This window comes from Condylura cristata, unplaced genomic scaffold, assembly GCF_000260355.1.
Source record: "Condylura cristata isolate star-nosed mole 26May11 unplaced genomic scaffold, ConCri1.0 scaffold00001, whole genome shotgun sequence".
Lineage (NCBI taxonomy): Eukaryota > Metazoa > Chordata > Mammalia > Eulipotyphla > Talpidae > Condylura > Condylura cristata.
This window is the reverse complement of record NW_004567102.1, coordinates 72965769-72982743: the sequence shown is the minus strand read 5'-3', so window position 1 is coordinate 72982743 and position 16975 is coordinate 72965769.

The window sequence follows — 16975 nt, the reverse complement described above, 5'->3', positions numbered from 1 at the left end:
ACACACGCACACACCACATTCTATAAAACAAAAATAGAATCAAATAAGTCTATTTCAGCTTACTTTAGTACGCTTGTCAATATATCAAGGACTATATTTTCATTTGATGTATAGAACTGCCACATTCTTTTCACTGAATGGTTGGGAAATAATTTTTAGCCAGTTTCCACCAAGAAAACTTTTCAATATTTCTTACAACCACTTTTGTGAATATTTTTGAAGGATAGATTTCTAAAAGCAGAATTAGACAGTCAAAATTAAAATTTGCTATGCGTTGCCAAGTTGCCTTCAATTTTTTCATCGTAACTTACATTCCTATTGATAATGCATGAGAAAATATACTTCACATTTTTTAAACTTTGCTAAACTGGAAGATGAAATATTTTATTATTATTTATATGTGTATGTTTACCAACACTATGGTTATTTACACATACCTACCTAGAATTTACAATCTTGTCATCTCACAAATGATAAATCATATCTTTGTATTTATTGTCTTTTTTATTTCTTTCAGTAAAGTTAGACCATTTTCCTGAGAGCTATCTTGCACATTTCTTATTAATTTTCTTAGTTGGCCCTCCTTGGTGGCACAACAAGTTAGGACACAGCCCTGCAAGCTAGCTGCGGTCCTTTCAATGCAAGTTCGATTCCTGGCCAAGGCCAGGATTCACATGGCACAGCAGACATATCTTGTCTGGCCGGCTGTTCCCCTCCGAGCAGTGTACTTGATGGATCTGCTTGTTCTGCTCCCCACTCTGTCTCTGGTGAATCCTCTCATTGCCCTTGCACCTCTGGTTTTTGTACCTTAGCTCTGTATGCATAAATAAATAAATAAATCTTTTAAAAAATAATAATAAATTTCTATGTTATATTTTCATTGTTAATGAACTGGTATTTTTTTCTTATCATATTTTCAATTACAAATAGTGTCTAATGATACTTAAATTGGTGTTTTATTTCTAGTCACTTCCCAAATCCTATTAGTTTTAGTAAGGTTTCAGTTGTTTTTGGTTTTGCTCTTAAGTAGCCTTGTCATAATGCTGCAGATAATACACTTAATCTTTTCGATAAGTATGCAGTCATGATAAAGGTCATCCTTGTCTTATTCAGAATTCCGTAAAGTTTTGAGTTGTTCCTTGCATATGCTAGTATTGGACAATCTTTTTGGACCTGGGGACACTTTGAGAAGCTAGTGAAAATTATAGATCCTTTCTCTCCTTCCTTCCTTCAAATACACTCACACAAAACACACACCAGGAAAAACTCAACTGACATAATGAAAGTTGCTTCAATGAGATTGGCCAAAGGGAAAATTTCCAAGTGGAGGGAGAGAGTCACTTTAATGCAACAACAGTTTGTTGAGTTTTCATTAAGGGTTCTAGTTTCCCCACAGAAGGGTTAGCTTACCAGGGCAATTAAAAGCAGACACTCTGCAAGGCAATGGCTATAAATTCTCCTTGAATTACTCCCAGTCTACCCAAAAGGAGAGGCAGAGAAATAAACAGAACAACATGAAAAGTGATGTTAAAGAAATGTTCTTTCTAGAAGACAGCAGACCTAGGTCCTGTTTTCATCAACAACAGAAAGTTATACCGACAATGTGCCTTTTGGAGTGAGATTTTAAAGATGGTATTGAAGGAGTAAAGACATTGCAAGAAGAAAAGCAATAAGAGCAAAAGTAGTTTGGCCAGATATACTTGTAGAATGATGGGTAGTCAGTCCCCTGTGCTTGGAACACAGAAAAAGTGCAAAGATTTTCATTGCACTGTTTGAAATGACTTTGTTTTTATGGTTGCCTCAGCCAAAATAACATAGTGTTACAAATCTTGCAAAATAAAGATTCCTCAGAAACCTCACACAAATTGCATAACTCCTGAACTATTTTGTTTCAGGGTAGAAACTTCACAGATATTCTCAGCCCTACCATTGGCTTACCAATTTAGTCCTTTTGTTCCTTTCTGACTTAATTGATCCAGAATATTGTGACCCACTGAGAATGCCTGGGGGCTTTTTTTGTTCTGGTACCAATTTCAACTTCTGGCTGAATGCATAGTGGAAGTTGTTAGCAGTTGCTGGAAATTTAGTGTGAAAAAGCTGGCTTTGGGGAGATTAAACCAGAAATACCAATTATCTACTTTACATCCATCCTTAGACAAGAATAGACTCTTTGGTATATGCACTTGCCTTCCACTCATCTCAATTAAATTCCTTGAACCCACTTGTCCTTCAGTGACATGCCTTTTCCTTGGTTTTTCTCAGCTCATTCTCTTTTCTCTCGGTTCCCTCTATGATAATATTCTGAATGGTTTGCCCCTCATCACTACTTCTAAGCCGTCTTCAACATAGGCCACCAATCTACTCTTCCAAAATTGGTATTTTGTTTTCACCCTCAACTGAATTAGAATATGGGGGGTTGAGTTTGTTGGCATTAGGGTTTGCCACAGACATCAGCAATTTTTTCTAAGGCCCTTAATTTCCGTAAAAGCTCCTGTTGCTTTCATAAACCTAAATGATTCTCATGACAGCCAGGATGTAGAACTTCTAGAACAGACCTTCCCCCTCATGGCCACCTCATTATAACTGTCACGGTCCATATCCCCTTACCACTGCCATCCAGCACCAAGTAGGCCTTGATTAATTCAATCCAGCTTCCCTAGGAAATAATCAATAATTACATCCTACAAAGGAAAAGACTACAATTGAATATTTTTTTTTAATAATTATGAGTCCCCATTAATTTTCACAGTTGAGAGGCTAAATCTATACATGTAAAGGAAAAGTACCTGTAATAAGTATATTGTTTCCGGTGTATCTGCCTCAGCCCAGTCTTCCCAGAGTAAAAGCACTGAGTTCTCTTTATGTTATATGCATTGGTTATTTGTCTCTTTCCCTTAATTCATGAATTTATGGGTTTGGGAACATATTTTTATAGCATGATTATAATGGCATGGATTCTCCTAGCAAATTTTGTGCCCAAATTGTATTAAGGAAAGGGAAAAAAAAAAAACAGTAATAGAGCAACTCCTAAAAGAACCCTCATTCTTTTAGAAAATATTATTTTCTAATTTTATTCTATTTTTTTAAAGATCTATTTATCTATGTATATATAACTGGGGTACAGGCCAGAGGTGTAAGGGCAGTGAGAGGATTCACCAGAGACAGAGTGGGAAACAGAACAGGTAGACTGACAAGTACACTGCTGAAGGGAGCAGCAGGCGTGTCAGGAGAGGTATGCCACACCATGTGGGTCACCTCCAGGGGTGGGGATCAAACTCATGCTGAAGTGGCTTTAGCTTCTTAGTGCTGTGCTTTAACCTGCTGTGCCGCCAGGGAGGGCCTATTCTATTTTTTAAGATTTTTTTTATGCCTACAGACCTGGGGTACAGGCCAGAGGTGCAGGGGCAGTGAGAGGACTCACCAGAGATAGAATGGGGAGCAGAACAGACAGATTGACAAGTACACTGCTGCGGAGAGCAGTGGGCAGGCCAGGTGAGGTCTGCCACACCATGTGGGTCACCTCCGGGTGGGGGATTGAACTTGCCCTGTAGCAGCTGCTGCCAGCTTGCAGTGCTGTGTCCTAACCTGCTGTGCCACCAGGGAGGACCCTAGAAAATATTTGAATGCAAAATACTGCCTAAAAGATTCCAGCATGCAAAAGCTAAGATATTCTATTGTAGCACCTGTTTGGGTTTTCTTCCTGCTGTTGTTTGCTAAGCTTGAACTGTACCCCTTTAAATCAATGTTGCTTTAGTAAGCTCTTCATTTGTATTTGTCAAATCATTGTTTGATCAGATACCTTCTATTTATTATTATTGTAGTCATAGCATCAAAGTGTACTGTAATACATTCTTCACAGATAATCCTAAAACAAGCTGTTATTAAGCATATTATAGCAAATACAGTAGAAAAATTATTTTCAGAAAATGCCAGAGTGTGTTGAGGCCTCTGGAGAATTCTGAAAGATATCAACCCAAATCCATTATAGACTTGCTCTTTTCTTTTCAAGACTGTTCCTGCTGATTCCACGGAGTCCCTGGCCCATTAGAACACTACATAGTTGGTCGCTCCTAGGTATGTGAGCCCCCAGGAAAGGCAGGGCATTCTTGTTCCTGCTGACTCCATCCGGCTCTACTTTCTCTTCGATTGCTTGAATGAGTTCCAATAGAGAGGTATTACTTTAAGGGCAGTATTTTTTTTATTCCCCCAATCTAAAATATCATATTTATGCTTTAAAGTAACTTAATTAAAAATAATGGTTGAGCAAAACCAATTTTCCTAATATTAATTGATATCATGCCCACAAATAGCAATAATTTATTTCCATGCAAAAGCTCTTCGACTCTGTAGTAAGAAATAATAGACATGAATTCTATTTTTGATTCAGGCACTGATTTCCTGCTACTGTAAGTCATTCAGTTGCCACTTCTTTTTTTTTAAAGGATTTATTTATTTATGCATACAGAACTGGGGTACAAGCCAGAGGTGCAGGGGCAGTGAAAGGAGTCATCAGAGATAGGGTGGGGAGTAGAACAGGCCCTCTGAAGAAGTATACTGCTGAGGGGTCATGAGAGGTCTGCAACACCATGTGGATCACTTCTGGGGCAAATGGGGATCAAACTCATGCTGAAGAGGCTTTAGCTTCTTAGTGCTGTGCTTTAACCAGCTGTGCCACCAGGGAGGGCCCAGTTGCCACTTTTAATGAACCAGCATGCTAAAGAAAAAATAAACTGCTGTGTCCTTAAGGCATAAGGACATCAGCAATTGATGAGTTAATAATTTACATAAGCAGAGGTTCCTTAGGGGGCAGTCGCCTTCCTAATGCACCACAAGTAGAAAGTTGACCTAACTAAGAATGATGGAAGTAGTTGGCTGCGTTTATTTTGTGATGATTATGGTACTTGATTTTACAATTCTGCTCTCACATGTGGCAGCATTTAGCCAATTCTCCCAATAATATTTCTAAGCAGATTGAGAATTAGTTCACAGATATAATTCAGGAAGTTTTCTTTAATGATTTGTTTTTCAAATTCTGTGAAATGATCTACATTAAAATTCAGGGGGAAAAAAGTACCTTAAAGGGGCACTTCTTTCATATTTAAAGTGAACTTGATCTAGTGGAACTTTATAGTCAGATACATGTAATTGACATCAATTCTGGGAGTCAAACTCAGTAATTTTCTGTGGGGTTAGCCAAACCCTTATAATATCCAGAAAGATGGCAAAAGGCAGAGCAAGTAGACTTGATATTTACTGATGCTCATTTTTAACCATGAAAAAGAATTGGGCTCCTCTATGTGATGGCAAAACAGGAATTGGGACTTAACTCCACAGCTGGCAAAGTCCTCTGTTCTTAGAATTCATTGCAATATGAATGCAATTCCCAACCAAGCACATTTAATTTGATCCTGAAACCCTTGACTTGTTAATGAATTTTTCAGAAAAGGAGAAAAAAAAAAGAAGCAAAAAATAATAAGTGTCATGTTGTCAGTCAAGCAGAAAGCAATCAGATCCCAGAGTTGACTTTGGCTCTCTGAACACACACTACACATTCCAAATCTCAACTTTCTGCTTCACAATCTCTTATATTCTGAACATCTCAACACACACACACACACACACACAGAGACACACACACACACATGCAGGGTCTGGGGGAGAGTAGATGAAACCACATAGCTATTTTAACAGCATTGGTGCAAGTTGAAAATTTAGAGTGAAAAAAATGTGGAAAATGCTAAAAAGGAAAAGGCTAAAAAGGAGTTATTTTGTAAGAGTACAAATTTATGTATATTTTTCTAAGGCAATTTTGTAAGTAATGACTTAGCAAAACTTCTATTTGAAAAGGGAAACAATGTAACTTCATCATTGTTTTTCAACTTTAGTAACTATTTGAATCTGTTCTTAACTTCAAAATGCAATTAAAGTTCAAATTCTGACCGAACTAAAACTTCCTGGATCAGAAATGGAACAGAACTGCTTGTTAAGAAATCTGTAATATGCCTTAGACATGAGAACTTCCTAGGACTTTCATATGGGTAGCTCTCTTATAATAAAAACTTTATTATATTAAATGTGAATAAGTCAGAAACACACATTAAATGTTCCATTTTCTCCCCAAGGGGGGGGGGGACACACTTTTAAATCAAGTGGGTAAACATTTTTTTAAAACTCAGCAAGAGAGTTCATGGAATCTTCCGAAACTTGAGTTTTTGAAATTCTTGCATCCCTCTATACGGTAATAAGTTTGTTCAGCTCTAATTCCCACTTAGCTTGTTTTTTCCTCTACTAATGAATGTTGGTTTAATAGTCCCTTTTAGAATAAAAGAAATGTAAGAAGATGATTTTTATTGACCTGCTCTAACGAAAAATAACTAAACTAATATTAAAATGAAACTAACATTTATGGGTATTTTCCTGATATTGACAGTTTCTTCACACTCCTGCTACCTGAGAATACATATGCTAGATCATACATTTTACATGCCTCTTAGAGCTTTTATTTCCAAGTGTAAATTCACTCTACATTAGCCAGTGTGTACAAGCACCTGGACATTCATGGCAGAGTCAGGCAGATAGGAAATAAATTTCCCTATAAAAAGTCTAGTGTCAGCTGAGAACAAATAATTTTTATCTCTCCATTACATAAGCAAATAAGGCCTCTGAGAAACACAAATGGTTTTCCTGACCTCCAGCTGGTAAAGCTCATTTGCTTCTTAAGGTATTTTACTCCTGCTTTCACAAAATTTTAAGAATGTTAGCTATGTATTTCCAGACCATGGAAAAGGGATAGAACTGAGCAGTAAATCAAGCACTTCCACACTGACAAAGGTGAAAGAAAAACTACTAAAAGCAAACAACTAAGCTATAGTGATTTGAGACAATATGAAGATTGATTGAAAGACAAAACTTTTTCATACTTTTAATTGATCTAAGCATATTTATAATTTTATATTTATAGTTATGCATGAGTCATAAAAGTTATGTTATATGCTCTTTTCTTATTGCTGTGATATTGGCTTACTACACTGTGTATAATTCACAGCTTCACACAGATGTTACCACAATCACACTTACCACCAAGGCCTTCAAAGTCCTTCAGTGTAGTCCACTGTCCCAAACACCCCACACACCCCTAAACACATATTGCTCTTCATCTTCCTCCTCTGGTCACATCAATCATCAATTCTGTGGTCATGTTTTCAGAGTTTGCTATTAGTTTGACTTTCACCGACTCTTTGCTTGGGTTCTCAAAATTCCACATATTAGTGAAACCATCCTGCAAATGTCTTTTTCCTTCTGACATTTCATTTAATGTTATCTTTCCTCCTGCAGTTCTACCCAGTTTTCAGAAACGTGGAGAGTTCGTTTTTTTTGTTCATTTTGTTTTCTTTCTTTCTTTTTTTTGTAAAAGCTGAGTAGTATTCCTTTTGTATATATACACCCCATTTTCTTAATTCACTCATCTATCCATGGACACTTAAGTTGCTTCCATAATTTAGCTATTATAAACAGTTATGTTATGGACATAAACATGCATATTTCCCTTCAAGGTAGTGATTTTTCATTTTTCACATAGATACCTAGGAATAGAATTGCTGCACCAAAATTTACTATTTTCAATATTTTGATAAACCTCCATACTGTTTTTCATTAGACCTAGATCAGTCTACCAACCAACAGTGTATAAGGACTCCTTTTTCTCCACATCATCACAAACACTGTGTCTGTTTCTTTTGATATGGGTCATTCTCACAGGTGTGAAATTATATATCTTTGTGTTTTTGATTTGCATTTCCCTGAATAAATGAACATTTTTTTTCAAGTGCCTGTGGGTCATCTGTTTGTCTTCTTTGGAGAACTACCTTTTTTTATTATATTATTTTCTTTTTTGTGAAATTGTATCAATCCTTAGTAGATCTTGGATATTAGCCCCTTATCAGATATATGCTTCACAAGTATTTTCTCCCATTCAGTAAGATGCCTTTTGTTTAGTGACAATTTCTTTCTTGGCATAGGAGCATTTTAGCTTGATATAATCCCTTTTGTATATACCCCCTTCTGATTTTTTGCTGTTAGAGTGCTTTGCATAAGTTTTCTTCTATGTATTTATTGTTTTAGATTTTAATCTAAGTTTTTTTTTTTTTTTTAAGATTCATTTATTTATGCATACAGAGCAGGGGTTCAGGGCAGAGATGCAGGGGTAGTGAGAGGATTCACCAAAGACAGAGTGGGGAGCAGAACACTGCTGAGGGGAGCAGTGGGCGGGTCAGGAGAGGTCTGCCACGCCATGTGGATCACCTCTGGGGCAGGCGGGGATCGAACTCATGCGGAAGTGGCTTTAGCTTCTTAGTGCTGTGCTTAACCTGCTGCGCCACCAGGGAGGACCTTAAACTAAGTTTTTAATCCATTTTAAGTTAATTTTTATATGGCATCCTTCAATCACTTAGGCAAATAAGACCTCTGGGCAATAGAATTAGTGTTCCTAACATCCAGGTGGTAAAGCTTTGGATGTGATTTAGTTTCAATCTTTGCATGTGGCTGCCAATTTCACCAACACCATTTGTTGAAGATATTTTCCTTTCTCCAGTATATATTCTTCACCACTTTGTCATAGATCAATTCTGTCTATATAAATGTGTGTTTAGTTCTGAGTTTTCAATTCTATTCCAGTGGTTTCCTCTTTTGAGTCTAGTACTGTACTGTTTTGAATACTATAGCTTTATAATATAGCTTGACGTCTAAGAGTGTGACACCACACTTGAAGCTTGAAGTCTAAGAGTGTGACACCACACTCTTCCTCTTCTTTTAATCTGGATTGTGCTGGCTATTCAGGATCATGTGTGGTTCCAAATGCATTTTCAGTAATGCATATGTTTACTCTACTTCTTTGAAAGTCTTTTTGAGCTTTGAATGGGGTTACATTGAATCTATATATTGCTTTGTGCAAGATGACCATTTTAACAATGTTCATCAAAGAATATCTGTCTGTTTCTTTGTGTCATCTTCTATGTCTTTTAATGTTTTCTAGTTTTCTTTAGATAGATCCTTAACCTCCTTTGTTAAGATTACTCCAAGGTAATCTTTTTGATGCCATTGTGGATGTGACTGTTTCCTTGATTTCTTTCTCTTCTACATTGTTGTTTGTTTTTGAATAATATGTTTAAGAAAACAAACAAAAAATTTCAAATGTACCTATCAATTTTTCCCATAAAAATAACTAGTTGTTTTTTTAAGGTTTTCAAGTTTTAAAAGTATAAGTTTCAGATATGTAGGAAATTTATCTTTGCAGAACACCTCATTTACTGGCAGCCACCAGACTAAGTAAGAAAGTTGGCAGTGATAATAGTTTTAAAGTTACATGATTATTTTGTTGAGAAAAAAAGCTATCAGGAATTCAAGTGAGAGACCAAGAGATGTTTTATCTAGAAAAGAATAACCCTGTTGTCACATTGAAAATATTTTGCTGGCTGCAAATGCTATGAGTAGGGCAGGATTTTGTTGACTTCTGGTTTTCTTTTTTTTAACCAATTAGCAATGTTTACAGAGAAAGAACAATAGTTGAGTGAATCCCAAAGATATGGGGGTTAAGTTAGACCAGGGTGACTTGCTGACTTCATTTCCTGGTTTGGCTAAAGCCTGCATTTTTCTGGACCCAGGGGATTTTTTTATTTAAAAAAACCTATGTATTATTTTAAGCCAATCTACATGTACATAAATATATACATGTTAATATGGAAGTATACACTAGTTTAAGCATTTGCAATGTACAGGAAAGGAGGCAGGGTCATAGTTTTTAGGAAGCATGTAAAACTGATTAAATATGAATTTTCTGGGGCATAGCAACCATAAAATAATTTAGTGAGCTGACGAACCCAGTCCATGGTAAACATTCACTAGCTATCTGTTTGATTTGGCATCTTCCCTCATATGAGACCTCAGCTGCTGGTCACCATTAGCCCATGCTGTGACAATGTATATGCTTTAGCCTACCATGCTTTGTGACATAGTGCAAACCTATATCACAAAATAAAAGCAACAAAATAACATCTAATATCTATTGCTGTACTGAAGGGAATATTCAATGTAGGTTGGATCCAAATGGCCAGGCTGATGACTTCCATCTATCTGATCCAGATGTCTGCAGTCATTTATAGCCAATTCTCTAGTCTAGCCAATTAGTTTTAACATTGAAGCAATTGACTTACCTGCTGACAGACTGAATCAACAGATAAATTATGACCTGAACTTCAGTAATTATTTTAATAGCCTTTTCATACCCTTTCCATTCTATTTATCATAATCAGAGCATTTAAAATGAGAAATCTTCACTAAGGAAAGGAATGTGAAGTTCTTAAAGAAACTGTATTAAGAAACCAGAGATGCCTTTTAAAGAATATCAACATTGGAAGATACTTTTTCACAATTGTGAGTTACTATTTTCTCTTAAATTCCAATGTGCTTTTTATTGCTTGTGCTAAAACCTTCAAGCAACTCAAAAATCAATTTGCTCTTCTTCACTTTCAAACTGGTGTAACAATGAAAACTGAGCAAGAAGCCATTCCTTTAAGGCTGATTTCGCCTCACTAATCCAAGCAAGTATTTTTGACTTAGCGAGGCCAGTTTGGAATTGAGAGGGTGTTAACCTGTCTTTCCTCCATGTTTGTTCACTTTCTACACTGCACTGAATTCTGCAGGTAGGTATTCCCAACCTCACTAATGTTGATGGCAAGCAAGTGTCATGGTCATCAAGGGTTAGAAGATGGACATAGAACAAGGCAAGATTTGTAAAGAAAAAAATGAATATATTAAATGTTTTAATACAGTTAGCTAACTAAAGAAATGATGGCTTAGTATTGAACTGCTCTGCTGCATGACATACCATAGAGAATACCAAAGAAAATCCTGCCTGGAGAGATGCATGCTCAAACCTTCCCATGTGCAGCTGCTATCAATTATTCTGCCCTGATGTGACCAGAAATCTCAGTTTTCAATAGAGAAATATGAGTTGTAAAAGAATCTTTATTGGCCACCCCCACATTCCCTTCCCTACCCCCACCTCCTGATTCTGTTTTGCTTTTCAAACATTTGAAATGTCCACATGCTTTGTATCCTTCCCCACTGGGAAGTTAGAAAAGCAAACTTAGCTAGTTTCAGGGCAAAGGAGAGATTCTGTGGCTTTCAGAGAATCTCCATTGGATTACAAAAGCTCGTAAAAGGGTACCTTCACCCTAAATGTTATATAAACAGAGTTCTGTCTGTGTGTGTGTGTGTGTGTGATTTATAATCTTATTGAAGATCTTGAATCTTCCTTCTCTTCATACTAGAAGATAAGTGAAGGACAAAAAGGCTATTTAGAACAGTTAACCTGATCATTTTTTAAAAGATGCGTGCAAATCATTGGGGCTGGAATCCTATTTGTCAACCAAATTGTCAGGAAATAATTTATTACTGACAAGAACAAAGTGTGCAGCTGGATATCCCAAACACCAGCATGCTAAATGAGCCAGAGACTTGTTATAAATATCTTCCCCAGGACTGCATTTCCTATAGTCTAAAATTATTCTAGAAGCAGCATGGTATAATGGAAAAAAGAATTGTACTGGGCAACAGGATGTCAGCTAGTAACTAGCTTTTCATCAAGTTATACCAAATCCTCCCAATTTGTGTGTGTATATGAGAGAGAGAGAGAGAGAAACAGAGAGAGAGAGAGAGAGAGAGAGAGAAACAGAGAGAGAGAGAGAGAGAGAGAGAAAGGTGGGGGAAAGAAGAAGGAGGGAAAGGAGGAAGAGAGGAAAGGATTCAGATTACTTCTGAATTTCTCTCCTGCTCTAAAATTCTACACTGTCAACACTGATATATTATACAGGGAACATTGCCACCCAAATGCTATACAAATTAATCTAGACTCATTCAAAAGATATACAAACAAGAACAGAATTTAGAAAAGGACTGTTGTAAAATAGACTTTTAATTTCTGTGTGAATTATATAATCAAGAAATTATTCTTTTAGCACAGTTGGTACAGTAAATTTGATAGTAAAAAAGGTTAATAACAAATCAAAAAGATAAAGTATTAGGAATTAGGGCTTTAAAAATAATTCTTTAAAAGAAATTGTAATAATCTAGCCCCCTTTCCTTAGAACTCTCAGTTTTTACCTTCTGTCACATTCTACTTTGTTTTACAAGTTCCTATTTATTTGAAAAGAGGTCTCTGATAGACCAGAACCTTCTTGGTGGCAGCATTACACTTATTCATGTTTATATCTTTCACAGGACTTTGATGAAAGTCACACAATCAATATTTTTTTAATTGAATCCTACTCTCAATATGTTGGATAAATGTGGTAAATGCTTACAAGGTAATCAAACTCAACTTAGCTTTTTGTAAGTCTAAATTTGAGATGAATCTCCAACTTCCTTCTCTTTTGAATGAATTGGGAGATGATTCCATTAGAACCTGTGAATTATCTAACCAATTGCATAAGACTCTCCTTATCTTGAAAGAAAGAAAATATCAGATTGAATGTATGTAATTTTATCCTGATCTATTAGAATTTCTCCATTGCTCATTCATTTTTTTATTCATTCACCATGTATTTATTGGCTATCAGTGACTCTGCTTCTACAGGTATGAATAAGAAATGCTTTCAACAGAATGCTTCTACTCTATGGAAAGAGAAGATCAATCATGATAGAGTGAGATAATTGTGGTATTGATATCTCTCTCTCTATATATATATCAATAGCCCACAAAATGAATGGTAGAATAAATGCTGAGAATCATTTGAAGCTTTTCAGAAAGGAGAAATGAAGAATAATTTTGAGTTAGTCATGGAAATGAAGGATAATTTTGAGTTAGTCTTAAATATAAAACATTAGTGTTTTATATTTAAGAAACTTCATAAAGCACTTATATATGTGAGGAATTCCTCCAAACACTTTAAAACCAGTAACTCCTTCAATATCACAATAGCCATCTTAGGTAACTACTATCCTGACTTTACAGATCAGGAGACCAAGAATTAAAAAGGATAATTAACTAAATATCAAATAGCTAGTAAATGGCAGAGCTGGTATTTGAAGACAGATTCTCTAGAATTAGGTTGATGCTTTGAAGCTTCCTGGTTTATATGCTACTACTCTAAGGCCTAGTGACACAGGAACTTGCTTCACTCTGTTCCACCTCATCCTCATTTATCTTTTGTCACAGCAGTCTGTACACACAATTTTGTAATGACTTATCTGTGTACTTTCATGGTTTCTATGTCCTTCAGTATCCTGAAAACCACCCTGCATGGGGTTCTCATGGAGGGATGTAAGCAGGAAAGGGCTCTGATTATATTGCAGAAAGCTCTTATACTCTTATACTGCTTCTCACTGAAGCAGAGGATTCTGTTTGGGTTACAATGTCAGTGGTGTATCTGATATCTAAATGAATGTTTCTATCCAGGCAGACTCTAAAATGGGGAGATAGAACAAACACAAAAATTTCAGTGTTGAACAAAGGGTCAAAAAAAGACAAAACTTGCAAACTGAAACACACAAGAGGGGGTAGGGAGTTGGAATGGTCAAAACAGGGTAGGGAAGAGCTCAGGGACTGTACTGATGGATCACTAGTACTATGGGGGTGGGAAAGCTATGGGGATTACATTGAGAGGAGAAATACCATCCCCAAATTAACAAAGATAGAAGGGGAAAAAAAGATTTATGCAAACAAATAAACAAAGAAGTCAATAAATAAAGACACACAGAATGACTCATGGGAAAATTTTTTTTTTTAAGTTTATAAACAGGATCCTCCCTGGTGGTACAGCAGGTTCAAACACAGCACTAAGAAGCTAAAGCCACTTCAGCATGAGTTCGATCCCTGCCCAGGAGGTGATCCACATGGCTCAGCAGACCTCTCCTGACCTGCCCTCTGCTCCCCTTAGCAGTATACTTCATCCATCTGTCTGTTCTGCTCTCCACTTTGTCTCTGGTAAATCCTCTCACTGCCCTTGTACCTCTGGCCTGTACCCCAGTTCTGTATGCATAAATAAATCAATCTTTAAAAAAAAGTTACCAACAAGTTGGTACAATCTACATTAGTACATTCTTCAATTCCACCAACCACATCAAAATATAAAGTGTTCTAGATTAGAAGATAAGGAGAGGGTTTTGGGAGATGGGAGCTTTTATTTTTGAAGAGGGTTTTTCTTTGAGTTACAACTACCTCAACTGTGGTCTAGGATAGCTAAGAGACAGCTCTGATCTCCCATCTAGTCAGACCTGTGAGGAGGGAACTGACCACTCACCTCTACTGAAGAAAAGCAACTTCTTTGGGACTACTCAAGAATGTAATGTTTGTTCTCTACAGTGTAGGGCATGTCAGATTTCCACGTGAAGGCAAAGAGGGATTCATTTGCATCTTCTAAAAGGATGTGAAGGGGGCTGACTATGAATTCCTGAACTAAGACTATGAGTGAATCTAAGACTTGTGGAAAGCCACACAGGAGAGTCAGCACAGAGCTGAGCCAGACTAGGTCTGCCCTAGGTCCCTATATGAGGAGTGTGGAGGGGATTTCTCACTCTGTGGTAGAAGCTGAAGTGTTTCCGGATGCCTAAGGATTCAGGGATGATGCATGATCAGACTAAGGAAACAGAGTTTGCCCTTCACAAGGGAAAATGCCAGTGAGAGATCCTCTGTTATTTAGGGTTAAGGGTAGAAAGGATTGTATTCTAAGGGAATGTGGTCATGATAGGGTGAGCCAGTTTCACCCCCTCATGCCCCACGCCCAGTCCAGAGAGAGGATGATGCCTGATGTCATTCTGTATTTTGCTCTCCATATCTCCCTCAGTCCCTTTGGGAAACCCAAAGTTAACCAAACAAGGGGAGAAGAGTAGAATCATGTGAAAAAGAGAAAAGCAGCAGAACTTTATTCTGCTGCTATGGAAGGGCTTCTATGTGGGGCATCTTTGGGATTCAACTGTGACAGTGTTTGCTGCTCTAAAAAAGCTAGGTTTCTTGTGGCCCTTCCTAGTGGTGCAACAGGTTAAAGCACAGCACTAAGAAGCTAGCTATAGCCACTTCAGTACGAGCTCAATCCTGTGCTAGGACGGTGATCCACATGGCGCAGCAGACCTCTCCTTCTCACCCTCTGCTCCCAGGAGTGTATTTTGTCAGTTGCCTGTTCTGCTCCCCATTCTGTCTCTGGTGAATCCTCTAGCCACCCCTGTATCTCTGGCCTGTACCCCAATTCTGTATGCATAAATAAATAAATCTTTTAAAAGGTAGGTTTCTTTATTATCTAAATATGATTGGAAGATTTCATAGAAGTTGCCAATCACTGTCAAGGGAAGTTTTACCCTCTTAATCAACTTAAAGGGACAGTTGAAGATCAAAAATAAAGATTTTCAATAGTTATACTATGATCCAACTGAGAGCCATTAAAGTAATACATACCCCCAACGTGTATGGCTCCAACCCAGAGAAGAGGCAGTGTCAGGGTTTATAAAGGCTCCAAGAATCAAATCATGGCCACATTGTCCAGGAGTGTCAGGCTCCAGTGTGGGTCATGCACACAGCATGATTAACTCACAGTTTTTCTGTGGCAAAGTACCAGCTGCAGCCTGAAATCATCAGTGCTCTCCCCAATCCAGCCTCAGAGCCCAAGAAGGCAGGTTTCTCCAAGAGCTTACTGCTGAGAACTGAGGACATTCACATTCCATCTGGCACAAGCACAAGTAGTAGGATTTCGGCAGCACTCTGCTGGGTCTCACCACCACCATACCTACAGCCTCAGCCTCTCTCCCACAATTCCTGCCTTGCTCCTACAATAAGATTTCTGATACTACTCATAGTTCCTTCAATAGAAGGAGCATGTCAGTGCCTCTATATTTCATTCTCTTTTACCTCCTGACATTTACATTGCTGCCCCCACATTTCAAATGCATTTCTATCCTTTACCTGGGAGCTGAGTATTTGATTAATAGTGTGACTCTAGAGTAACATGTGCTGGCACCAAGTCTGACTTTTCCTATGGAGTGACTTTTTGACTTTGGATAAATTACTTTGTCTTTCTCACCTCAACTTTCCCTACTGTAAAATAAAGGTAATATTATTTACCTCTGGTAAACTTATGGTAAGGGTCAAGAGATATAATGAACAAAATACACTTAACCTAAGGCCTGGTCCATCTTAAGTACTAATAAACATTTTTGAAAAATTAAGTGGGCAAATAACCCATAATCATACTAGAAACCAGCTGCCTAGAAAACTCCTACTGATCCTGAAAAGCCTGGATGACCTGGGTCATTACAGAGAATGAGTAAGCTCTCTCTGTGTGGAATCTCTATTTCTAGGGTTGATTGAGAAAAACAAGGCACTTAACAGCAATTATTGGCACGTGGGGGCACATGTATGTGTTTGTATGTGTGCATGAAAAAGATATCACATTAACTTTTATGTAGAAAGAAAGGGAAATGGCACAGAACAAGTATTTGTGTATGTTTCTGCTAAGTATACAAACATGGAAAGAATAAAACCTGAAACTACTATCAGGTCCAATTTGCATGTAAGTGAGGTAGACATTTATACACCCGAATCAATTATTGTTTAAGACTCTAATTCTAGATGAACTAAGCCACTAGCAAACAGTTAAAATCATTCAAAAAAAAAAAAAAAGATCATTTTCATGAAAATAGAAGAAGAAAGAGAAAGAACAGAAACTTCCTTGTTACCAGGCACCAAGTTAAACACTTGACCTACTTTAACTCATTTCACCTTTACATGGTAAAGCGGTTACTATATTCTGAAGAAGGAAAGTGGAGGTGAATTCCAGACAGAAGAGGGTTTGGAGCTTAAACTCATCTGTGAGTCCCAACCCCTGCATCCTTCCAGAAACATTTTGTATTGCCCAGGTTAGTAACTGGCACGGAATTGATAAACATGACTTACTCTTACTTCATCACTAAACTGGTTGAAAAAGATCCA